The sequence below is a fragment of the Nycticebus coucang genome, chromosome 15, assembly GCF_027406575.1.
Source record: "Nycticebus coucang isolate mNycCou1 chromosome 15, mNycCou1.pri, whole genome shotgun sequence".
Taxonomy (NCBI): domain Eukaryota; kingdom Metazoa; phylum Chordata; class Mammalia; order Primates; family Lorisidae; genus Nycticebus; species Nycticebus coucang.
In genome coordinates this window covers 63,489,604-63,502,517 of record NC_069794.1, presented here as the reverse complement: position 1 = coordinate 63,502,517, position 12,914 = coordinate 63,489,604, and positions in this window count along the sequence as shown.

The following is a 12,914-nucleotide window of genomic DNA, read 5'->3' as shown; positions in this document are numbered from 1 at the left end:
TATATTGGAAAACAATATTTTGGACACATTTAAAAGCATAGTTCATTTATTGTATTTACTATTATCACTTTTTTTCATTAAAAAAGTAGACATTTAAATTACATAATGGTGTGAGAGGCTGAATGGTTTTGATTTAAATGTGAAAATGGTGGTGCCAAGTGCTGTGGAGTTTACTAGCTACAACTAGGTGGTCAGGAAGTTCTTGGTGGGAGAGAAAGGGAGGAAAATCCACACCAATGGAAGAGGTCAGGGCAGTTCTTTTGTGATGATCTTTGTACCTCCACAGCCCATACTTTCTATTAGCCTTTGAAAGTTACCCTCTCCATTTCTTTCATCCAATAATTATTTGCTTGGGCTGGGTGCAGTGGCTCACACCTGTAATCCTAGCACACTGGGAGGTCAAGGTGGGTGGTCTGGCTGAGCTCACAAGTTCAAGACCAGCCTAAGCAAGAGTGAGACCTTGTCTCTAAAAATAGCCAGGTGTTGTGGCAAATGCCTATAGTCACAGCTACTGGGGAGTCTGAGGCAAGAGAATCACTTGAGCCTAAGAGTTTGAGGTTGCTGTGAGCTATGATGCCATAGCACTCTACTGAGGGTGACAAAAGTGAGATTCTGTCTCCAAAAAAAAAAAAAAATTATTATTATTTGCTTGATAAACAAGGCTGAAATGGACTTGATGAACACTCTGGAAGAAAGGAAGCCACTGAAACTTGGTAGAAACAGGTAAGCTTTAGAGAGCAGACTTGTTCTAGAACAGTCTCCTTGAGCACAGCTGGAAATTTCGTGGGTGGGACAGAGAACAAATAATTACTGCTTCCTCAAAACTGGGAGAGGAGAAAATCAGTATGTACGAATAAATGGAGTAAGAAAGAAGACGGATTCTCAGAATGTCCGGAGAACCCCTGGGAAAAACCCCAAATTGAAGTTATGTTTCTAACTGTTGCCATTGAGTGTACTCTGCTCACAGTGCACCCTATGAGACACAAATTGTCAAAGACAATTGTCTTCTACTGATTTTCTGTACCCAGTTGGCTTAAATCAGCTTTTGTACACACCCAGGAAAAACTATAATGTCTTCACTTCTCTTTTGTAGGTTGTGGAAGGTTTCACCATTCCAGTTTCTGGACATACCCAGCTGTTTATTAGTGGGCACTGCCATCATTTCCTGGGTCACAACATGTTTGCGTTTTAGTGTCTAAATGTTTTTCTGATAATTTGTATGCTTTTATTTATTTTGTAAAACTAACCTACAGACTTTATTTGGATTTCATCAGTTTTCTATGTCTTTTTTTTTTTTTTTTTTGAGACAGAGTCTCAAGCTGTCGCCCTGGGTAGAGTGCTGTGTCATCAGAGCTCACAGCAACCTCCAGCCCTTGGGCTCAAGCAATCTCCTTGCCTCAGTTTTTCTATTTTTAGTAGTGACAGGGTCTCGCTTTTGCTCAGGCTGGCCTCAAACTCGTGAGCTCAGGCAATCCACCCACCTCGACCTCCCTGAGTGCTACATGAATGTTCTTTTTGAGGATTCAATCTAGGATACCACACTGCATGTAGTTATTATGCCTCTTGTTAACCTTTTATATTTTTAGTCTTTTTTCCAATGGCAAACGTAATATGCTCACTGTAAAAGTCAGGTTTGTTCGCCTCTGTTTCCTTCCTGTCATATTCCCCAGAGATATCATTGTTAATAATTTGGTGTATATTTCTAGATTTTAAAAATACACATATTAACCCCCATCTCTGACCTCTCCCGTCCCCACTACCCCAGGACAAAAAATAAACAAAAACCAAAAACGTGTATTTACAAGTATCTAAACATACATGTATAAATCTTGCTTTAAAATAGAAACATTATCGTATGTTACTTTGCAATTTTTTCACTTGACAATATGTCATGAAAAGATGTATGTGTATATAAATATATACAGTATGTGCTTTTACTTTTTAAGTCATTCTGTGGAGAAATCTGTTTCCGATTTTTCTCTAATGTTAATTATATAACAGTGAATGCTGCTGAATATATAGGAAGACAATGTGTGTGTGTACCTATTTGAATATTTCTGTAGGAGAGTCTTAAGATCAAAGGTCAAGTGGCCTTTAAAAGGCTCTCATTAAAAATTTGTTTAAAAGGCCAGGCATGGGGTGGCACCTGTGGCTCAATGGGTAGGGTGCCGGCCCCATATACTGAGGGTGGCAGGTTTGAACCCAGCCCCGGCCAGCTAAAACACCAATGAGAATTGCAACAAAAAATAGCCAGGCATTGTGGTGGGTGCCTGTAGTTCCAGTTACTTGGGGGGCTGGGGCGAGAGAATCGCTTAAGCCCAAGAGTTGGAAGTTGCTGTGAGCTGTGACATTACAGCACTCTACCAAGGGCGACAAAGTGAGACTCTGTCTCAAAAAAATAAATAAATAAGTAAAAATAAAAGGCCAGGCACAGTGGCTTACACCTGTAACTGTAGCACTCTGGGAGGCCGAGGCCAGTAGATTGCCTGAGCCCAGGAGCTCAAGACCAGCCTGAGCAAGAGCGAGACCCCATCTCTAAAAAATAACCAGGTGTTGTGGCAGGTGCCTGTAGTCCCAGCTACTCGGGAGTCTGAGACAAGAGAATTGCTTGAGCCTGAGAGTTTGAGGTTGCTGTGGGCTATAATGCCATGGCATTCTACCAAAGGCAACAAAAATTTTTTTTGTTTAAAAAAACTTACTGAAATTCTCCAAGCTGCAGATGCTGGTGTGGATGTGGAGAGAAGGGAACACTTTTACACTTCTGGTGGGACTGCAAACTAATACAACCTTTCTGGGGTTTTTTTGTTGTTGTTATTGTTTATTTGTTTTGTTTTTGAGACATTGTCTTAAGCTGTCACCCTGGGTAGAATTCTGGTATCATAGCTAACAGCAACCTCCAACTCTTGGGCTCAAGCGATTTTCTTGCCTCATTTTTTCTATTTTTAGTAGAAATAGGGGTCTTGCTTTTGCTTAGGCTGGTCTCGAACTTGTGAGCTCAAGCTATCCACCTGCCTCAGCCTCCCAGAATGCTAGAATTACAGGTGTGAGCCACCATGCCCGGCCTTAATACAACCTTTTTGGAAGGAACTATGGAGAATTATCAAAGAACTCAAATTAGACTTCTCACTTGATCCTGTAATCCCTTACTAGGCATCTATCTAGAAGAAAAAAAAATCCTTTTATCATAAGGGCATTTGCACTAACTGTTTATCGCAGCTCAATTTACAATCACCAAAATGTGGAAATAGCCAAAATGCCCACCAACCCAGGAATGAATTAACAAGCTGTGTATGTATATACCATTGAATACTATTCAGCCATTAAAAAAGACGGAGACTTTATATTTTTTGAATTAACCTGGATGGAGGTAGAACACATTCCTCTTAGTAAAACATGACAAGAATGGAGAAGCAAGAATCCAATGTACTCAATTCTAATATGAAGGCAGTAGATGAGCTAGAACGGGGGCAGAGGGTAGGGGAATGAGCAAGTGGGGAGAGGGGAGGTGGGAGGGGAATGGGGAGTTACGGTATATGGCACACCTCTTGGGGTGGGACACCATTATAAGAGGGACTTTATCTAACATCTGCAATCAGTGTAACCTAATTCTTTGTACCCTCAATGAATCCCAAACAATTAAGAAAAAATAAAAAAAATAAAGAACTTACTGAAACTTGAAATAAGGAAAATGGGTCCTGCATGCCCTTTCAATGTTATACTAGAGCAGGGGTCCTCAAAGAGTGGTCCAGGGACCTTTGCGGTTATCCAAGACATTTTCATGGGATCTGTGAAATTTAAAATATTTTCATAATTCAAAGACATTATTTGCCTTTCACTCTCATTCTGTTGTGAGAGTACAGTGTAATTTTCCAAAGGCTACGTGATTGTAATAACTATAACAGCTAGTGCAAAATGTCCTTGATCATTCTTGCATTTTCTAGAATTTTCTAAGGTGGTAGATTGAGGACATGCGTTTGTGAGATTTTAGAGATTAGCCCAGTACTGTTACTATGCTCTTACTAGCTATCTTTGGTTATCCCTGCTGTTGTTGATCACCTCTGCAGTGACTGCCATCAATAAGCTGTTATTTTGAAATCTCAACAATTTGCAAACCTCTAAAAGGATGCAATTAATATTTTTTTGTATTGGAAAATAGAATTTTCCCAAATGTTATTTAATTCATAAATTGGTTTACTGTGGCTTTCAAGTGAATTTTTATGTTTAAATTTATTTTTATTTATTTATCTTTTATTGTTGGAGATTCATTAAAGGTACAATAAGCCAGGTTACACTGATTGCATTTGTTAGGTAAAGTCCCTCTTGTAATCATGTCTTGCCCCCAGAAGGTGTGGCACACACCAAGACCCCACCCCTCTCCCTCCCTCCCTCTCTCTGCTTTTCCTTCCCCCCACCCATGACCTTAATTGTCATTAATTGTCCTCATACCAAAATTGAGTACATAGGATTCATACTTCTCCATTCTTGTGATGCTTTACTAAGAATAACGTCTTCCACTTCCATCCAGGTTAATACGAAGGATGTAAAGTCTCCATTTTTTTTAATGGCTGAATAGTATTCCATGGTATACATATACCACAGCTTGTTAATCCATTCCTGGGTTGGTGGGCATTTAGGCTGTTTCCACATTTTGGCGATTGTAAATTGAGCTGCAATAAACATTCTAGTACAAGTGTCCTTATGATAAAAGGATTTTTTTCCTTCTGGGTAGATACCCAGTAATGGGATTGCAGGATCAAATGGGAGGTCTAGCTTGAGTGCTTTGAGGTTTCTCCATACTTCCTTCCAGAAAGGTTGTACTAGTTTGCAGTCCCACCAGCAGTGTAAAAGTGTTCCCTTCTCTCCACACCCACGCCACCATCTGCAGTTTTGAGAGTTTGTTATGTGGGCCATTCTCGCTGGGGTTAGATGGTATCTCAGGTGGTTTTGATTTGCATTTCTCTAATATATAGGGATGATGACCATTTTTTCATATGTTTGTTAGCCATTCATCTGTCTTCTTTAGAGAAGGTTCTATTCATGTCTCTTTCCCATTGATATATGGGATTGTTGGCTTTTTCATGTGGATTAATTTGAGTTCTGTATAGATCCTATTTATCAAGCTTTTGTCTGATTCAAAATATGCAAATATCCTTTCCCATTGTGTAGGTTGTCTCTTTGCTTTGGTTGTTGTCTCCTTGGCTGTACAGAAGCTTTTCAGTTTAATGAGGTCCCATTTGTTTATTTTTATTGTTGTTGCAATTGCCATGGCAGTCTTCTTCGTGAAGTCTTTCCCAAGGCCAATATCTTCCAGTGTTTTTCCTATGCTTTCTTGGAGGATTTTTATTGTTTTATGACTTAAAATTAAGTCCTTTATCCATCTTGAATCAACTTTTGTGAGTGGGGAAGGATGTGGGTCCAGTTTCAGTCTTTTACATGTGGATATCCAGTTCTCCCAACACCATTTATTGAATAGGGATTCTTTCCCCCAAGGTATGTTCTTGTTTGGTTTATCGAAGATTAGGTGGTTGTAAGATGTTGGTTTCATTTCTTGGTTTTCTAAACGATTCCAAGTGTCTATGTCTCTGTTTTTGTGCCAGTACCATGCTGTCTTGAGCACTATGGCTTTGTAGTACAGACTAAAATCTGGTATGCTGATGCCCCCAGCTTTATTTTTATTACTAAGAACTGCCTTAGCTATACGGGGTTTTTTCTGGTTCCATACAAAATGCAGAATCATTTTCTCCAAATCTCGAAAGTACCATGTTGGTATTTTGATAGGAATGGTATTGAATAGGTAGATTGCTTTGGGAAGTATGGACATTTTAACAATGTTGATTCTTCCCATCCATGAGCATGGTGTGTTCTTCCATTTCTTAATATCCTCTGCTATTTCCTTTCTGAGGATTTCATAATTTTCTTTTTAGAGGTCCTTCACCTCCTTCGTTAGGTATATTCCTAGGTATTTCATTTTCTTTGAAACTATGGTGAAGGGAGTTATGTCCTTAATTAGCTTCTCATCTTGACTGTTATTGGTGTATACAAAGGCTACTGACTTGTGGACATTGATTTTATATCCTGAAACATTACTGTATTTTTTTATGACTTCTAGGAGTCTTGTGGTTGAGTCTTTGGGGTTCTCTAAGTATAAGATCATATCGTCAGCAAAGAGGGAGAGTTTGATCTCCTCTGCTCCCATTTGGATTCCTTTAATTTCCTTGTCTTGCCTAATTGTATTGGCTAGAACTTCCAGCACTATGTTGAATAGTAAAGGTGACAGAGGACAACCTTGTCTGGTTCCAGTTCTAAGAGGAAAAGCTTTGAGTTTTACTCCATTCAGTAAAATATTGGCTGTGGGTTTGTCATAGATAGCTTCAATCAGTTTTAGAAATGTGCCACCTATGCCTATACTCTTCAGTGTTCTAATTAGAAAAGGATGCTGGATTTTATCAAATGCTTTTTCTGCATCTATTGAGAGGATCATGTGATCTTTATTTTTGCCTCTGTTAATATGGTGGATAACGTTCATGGACTTGCGTATGTTAAACCAGTTTTGCATCCCTGGGATGAAACCTACTTTCTCATGATGTATGAGTTTTTTGATGATAAGCTGTAATCTATTGGCTAGGATTTTGTTGAGAATTTTTGCATCTATATTCATGAGTGAGGTTGGTCTGAAATTCTCCTTTTCGGTTGGGTTTTTTCCTGGTTTTGGTATCAGGGTGATGTTTGCTTCATAGAATGTGTTGGGGGAAGATTCCTTCTTCCTCAATTTTTTGGAATAATTTCTGCAATACAGGAATAAGCTCGTCCTTGAAGGTTTGATAGAATTCTGGTGTGAAGCCATCTGGACCTGGGCATTTTTTGGTTGGAAGCTTTTTTATTGTTTCTTTAATCTCAGTGCTTGAAATTGGTCTGTTCAGGAGCTCTATTTCTTCCTGGCTGAGTCTAGGGAGAGGGTGTGATTCCAAATATTGATCCATTTCCTTCACATTGTCAAATATCTGGGCATAGAGTTTCTGGTAGTATTCAGAGATGATCTCTTGTATCTCTGTGGGATCAGTTGTTATTTCCTCTTTATCATTTCTGATTGAGGTTACTAGAGATTTTACTTTTCTATTTCTTCTTAGTCTGGCCAATGGTTTATCTATTTTATTAATTTTTTCAAAAAACCAACTCCTTGTTTCATTAATTTTCTGAATAATTCTTTTGTTTTCAATTTCATTGATCTCTGATTTGATTTTGGAGATTTCTTTTCTTTTCTTCTACTGACATTAGGCTTAGATTGTTCTTCTTTTTCCAACTCCATAAGATAGCTTGTGAGTTTGTTGATGTGCTCTCTTTCTGTTTTTCGAATGTAGGCATCTAAAGCGATAAATTTTCCTCTCAAAACTGCTTTTGCAGTATCCCACAGTTTTGGTAGCTTGTGTCTTCATTGTTGTTATGCTCAAGGAAGTTAATGATTTCCTGTTTTATTTCTTCCTGCACCCATCTGTTATTTAACAGAAGATTGTTTTCACTTCCTCTTGCTCTTTAAGTTCACGTGCCTGTGGACTAAGGGTTGGATGACTCCTTTTGGTACAGGACCAGAAGGATGAGAAGGTTGAAAAGCAAGAAGGGATGAAAGAAAGAAGGAAAGAACAAAAAGAAAATAGAGAATGGAGAGGGGGTGGGTAAAAGGGATATTGAAAAAAAGAAGAGAGGCACAGAAAGAGGGAGACAGAGCAATATAGGTGTATAGTAGGGTAAGTTGACACAACTTTAAAAAACCCCAACCTCTGGGGGTGTCCCACTGGGTGGTTCCCTTGAGGTCAGCAGCTCTTTGCTGAGCTGATCAGACACAGTACCCCATCTCCACCAAGTAGAGAGGAAAGACAAAAATGCTGTAAATGAAACCAAAACAAGCAAACAGAAAACTTTATAGGATAAAATTGAGTGAAAAACCAAATAATGGGGGTAGAAACACTAGCAAAAATGAAGTTCTAGTTATTAAAACAGGCTGCAATGGGAAATTGTATTTATACTAGAAAACTGGAGAATGAAAAGAAAAAATCTGTAAGGAAAAGGTTGAAATTAAAAAACAAAACAACAACAACAATGTCAAAATAAGCAAAAAACAAACAAACAAAACAAAACAAAAAACAACCAAAAACAAAGCAGTATATCTTGTTGAATATTGTCTGGGCAATAGGTGGCCTTCTGGGGTATGAGATATTAATTACAATGCTGATATGACTGGAGGCCTCTGCTTATTTCTCAAATCCCACAGGGTAGACACCCTAAGTCTCTCTTCAGCCCTCTTAAAAGGCACTTTAAGCTTCTAAACTTGCTAAGCAGAAGCTTTCCCAGGAAAGTGCTTGTCGCTGGGATCATTGCTGAAGTGGCTATCCACTTACCCAGTGTGCCAAAACTGGTCTCAGTCTGCTCCTGAGGGTTAGGGCTGTAAGGCGGCTCAGACCCCGCCTTTAGGCTGCCCAGTCGGTAGGTTACTAGGTCCGCCAGATCCTTGCTCTGCAACCCTGAGGGCAGACCTTATTGGGGCTGTTCTCTCACAATGGCTCCCTGTGGCTCATAGCCAAACACTATTAGCTCTATCTGTCCGGCTCAGCAGCTTAGTCTGGGGTCCCAGAAAACGCCCAAAGTTCTCTGCACTCCCGCTCAAGATCTCCTCAAGGCAGTTCAACTGAGTGCCAAGTCCAAAAACACCAAAACAGTTCACAGGTAAGGCCTTTCTGGTTTGCAGTCTCTCTGCTACTGCACTTACAGCTGTCAGCGGGATTAGACTGATTGAACACACGTGATTACTTGCCAGTTTTCCACTGCTTTTGTCCTCCTCTTGGGGTCCAGAAATCTCTCGCTGACTCCGTGTATCCTCAAAGGGATGAGTATAGGCAGATCCCAGCAGCCAGAGATGCCTGGAGTCTTATCTCCCCAGATTCACGGTGCCCAGATGCAGGGAAGCTGTTACTCAGCCGCCATCTTGCTCTCCAACTCTTTATGTTTAAATTTTCTATTTCTATTTCTCAAACTATACTACTAATACATGTGACCCATATAAATGAAAACTCTTGGATATCCTTAATAATTTTTGAAAGAGTGACGGAGTCCTGAAACCAAAACGTCTACTGGGTAACTAACACTTTTTGACTGTGATTTACTGTTGATTCGGGCCCAGACTTTGTAAGGCTAGATGCTAACTTATACAATATTGATAAGCTAAAATGATTATCTGGTAAAGTGATATGTATTTTTCTCTGGTAGAAATGAGGTTACAGTTGATTAGCCCCATAGGACATTAACCACTTTATCATGTAACTTTGTAATCTTATTCCAACATTCTTTTATGGTATCCTCTTTTGTCATCTTTTGTCATTCTGTGGAGTATTTTGGTAAGTTAAATAAATCTTTTGACCATCATTGCAAATATTTTTACTGGTTTTAGCCATGTATGAAATGTGCTAGTGTGTATGATTTTTTGTAATTTTTGAAAAATTAAATATTTCCTAAGAGTCCAATTGGGGGGCTGCTTACCATTTAGGTGCTTGAGGAGGATGTGAGACTGGAGGAAGAAATAAGCAGGGTCCACGCTTCCTTTTTCATACCCCCTATGGTTATGGTGTCTTTCCTTCCAGAAAACCCCTGACCTGAAAGCTGGTCCAGGGAGTCAGCACCTCCCAGTCCAGAGAAGTAGTGTAGGGCTCCAGGCTCTATTTAAATGCAACACTGGTTATAATTACATGGCCTTGCTGAGAAAAATCCTACAACAACAAATTTAGTTGTTAAATTTACTAATGTTGTTAATCTATCAAGTGAATGGCGTATTTTCTGATACTAGTAAAGGCCAAACATTTCTTCGTGTGTGTGTGTGTGTGTGTGTGTGTGTGTGTGTGTGTATACATCGTCCCTTGAAATAAAAAAACCTAAAAGTTGTGTGTGTGTGCATATACATGCATATTTTTGAGATAGAGTCTCTTCTGTCATCCTGGCTAGAGTACAGTCTCACAATCATAGCTCACTATAACCTTGAACTCCTGGGTTCATGGGATCCTACTGCCTCAGCCTCCCGAGTAGCTGGGCCTACAGGTACATGCCACCAGGCCCGGCTAATTTTTCTATTTCTTTTTTTCTTGTAGAGATGGGGTGTTGGTCTTGGTCAGGCTGGTCTTAAACTCTTGGCCTCAAACAATTCTCCTGCCTTGGCCTCCCAAAATGCTAGGATTATAAACATGAGCCACTGAGCCCAACAGTATACAATAGAATCTCCACAGTTGACCACCTCCCTCCATTGACCACCTCCTTAAGCTGACCTAATTTTCATAGACCGGACATGCAGCACATGTATGTATCAGTATAGCAGGCCTGGTCCCTAGTTGACCATCTCCATGTGTTGACCTGTTTGTTATAGTCCCTTGGGTGGTCAATTTACAGAGGTTCTACTATGTATATATGTATTTTGACCACTGAATTTTACAAATTGTTTGTTCTAATCCTTTATTTTCTTGTTAGTTTGCTTAGCTTTTTCTTTTCTTTCTTTCTTAATTTTTTTTTTTGTTTTTTGAGACATAGTCTCACTTTGTCATCTTTGGTAGAGTGCCTTGGTGTCAGCTCACAGTAACCTCGGATTCAAGTGATCCTCTTGCCTCAGCCTCCAAGTAGCTGGAACTACATGTGCCCACCACAGCGCCTATTTTTTTAGAGACAAGGTATCTCTCTGGTTCAGGCTGGTTTCAAACTAGTGATCTCAGGCAATCCACCCACCTCGGCCTCTCAGTGTGCAGGGATTACAGGTGTGAGCCACTGTGCCCAGCCCAATGAAAAGTTTTGAGTGAAAAGAAAATGGTGCTTTCTGACTAGAGAAGCTGGTAGTGTAATGAAAATAGCCCAGTAGATCTGGGTAAAATCCCTGTTCTTTGACCTTGGTTGTCACCCAATCTTCCTGAGCTCTAGCCGTGGGTCGCTGCTATACTTCCTCCCGCCAGGAGATACTTGCTGTTCTCTTTCTAGAAAGCTATTCTTTTTTCCCTATTTTCTTGTAACTTGCTTAAACTTGGGGCTCTGCGCTCAGTCATCACTTTCCCAGGAAAGCTTTTCCTGACCTCCCTAAGTGAGTCAGGTCCTCCCTTTATACACACTCAGCACCACATACTTGCCCCTCTCAGCAATTACTACAGTTGCAGTTTCGTATTTACTTATGTGATAATTTGTTATAATTTGTCCCTCTCTACTAGATTGTAATCTCTGTGCTTATACTGTAAAATATATATATATCTTTGTATTTCCTATTGTGTTCTGGTCCCCAGTGCTGTGGCTAGTGCATAGTAGTTGAATGAACAGTAACAAATGAGGTCACATTATATAAGCAAAGCAGCAAGGGCAGGGTGTGTACTCCAAAATCAGCTGTGTTCCTGCCTGTGTGTTTCTAGAAGACACTCTGTTAGTTTTATAATTCCCTGTTCTGCACAATTGTGCTCACATTCATTTATGTTTCTTGCCAGAGCCTGGACACTTTACAACTACTACTTACTGAGTGGTTACTATGTAACAGGCAGTAGCTATGATCTCACTTTTAACATTGATTTAGAAGGTCAACAATCTTAGTCTATTAATATCTATGACAGTATTTCTTCCTAAGATTCTAAAAACCAACATTTATTGTAAGGATATAACCTATAGATGGAAGCTACACGGAGGTTGGACAATTAAGTTCAAGAACTCATCCTAGAAAAAGTGCTACATGCCACACGGTTGAATATCATTAAGGTCACCTTCAAAGCAGTCCCCTTGGGAAACTTATGCAATGATGCCAGCACCTAGACCACAATTCAAAGCACTTTTGGAACTCTTTTTCTGGAATGGCATCAGAGCTGCCATTGTACAAGATCTGAAAATTAAGTTTGTGAAGTAACCCTAGAAAAAGGGCTGTATACCTCATTGCTGAATGATACTACAGACACTAGATGGCCAAGAAAAGTACTTTGAATGTGGCCTTAGTGATATTCAGCAATGAGGTGTGTAGCACTTTTTCTAGGATGAATTTGTGAACTTATTTGTCTGACCTTGTACTTACTTTCTTAGTTTTATTTTAAGGAAGAACAGCAGAAAGCAATTTTATGCTCATACTAGATCTCTAAGGTTATCTGTGGAATTGGCAATTGGAAATGTCAGTGGGTAGTAAAATAATTCCCAACTACTTGCAAATATGACTATCCTCTAAATCTCATAATTACTAACATTCTGAAAATGCATTTACTTTACAGAGTCAGGATAGTTTAGTTACTGGCCAGAACAAGACTTGACTATATTTATATATACACAAACCTTATCTATGTCAAAAAGAAAAGGGATGTAAATCCTGTAATTCAGAAAATTCTAGATTCAAAGACATACAATGGCACAAGAAAGAGAGGAACCCTGGCCTCCAAACTTCACTCTTCTAGTTCCTGTAAATAGATCTCTGGTGTGGAAACATAAGCAATTGAATTATTTAACTAATTAGCTTCACTCTCAGTCCATGTTTACATACGAGCTCTAGAAGCATGTTGGCAGATAGTTCTCCCAGAGTCCCTATGTTTCTTTGGTGCTGGACTATCTTTTCAAGGATGTTTGCATCAAAGGATCTTAGAAAAAGAGAGACCACGGCTCTCTCTGAAGCATAGGGCATGCATGCTTCCTGCCTATTATAAAAGATATGGGTTCCCTAAGATCAGGGTTTCCTCTTCTGCACCTCAGTCCACTGCATGTACAGGTGTCACCGGGTCCTCTTGATGGTGTCATGTGACAACTGCAGCTTAAGGAACCAGTGCAAATGCTGGCATCATGGCTACTGCTGTTGCTATGAAGAAAAAGTCCTTTGTCTCTTACTCAGAGCTTCTGTGTCTTCCTGCATCCATGAAATCGTGGCAGGTTAACTGTGGTCA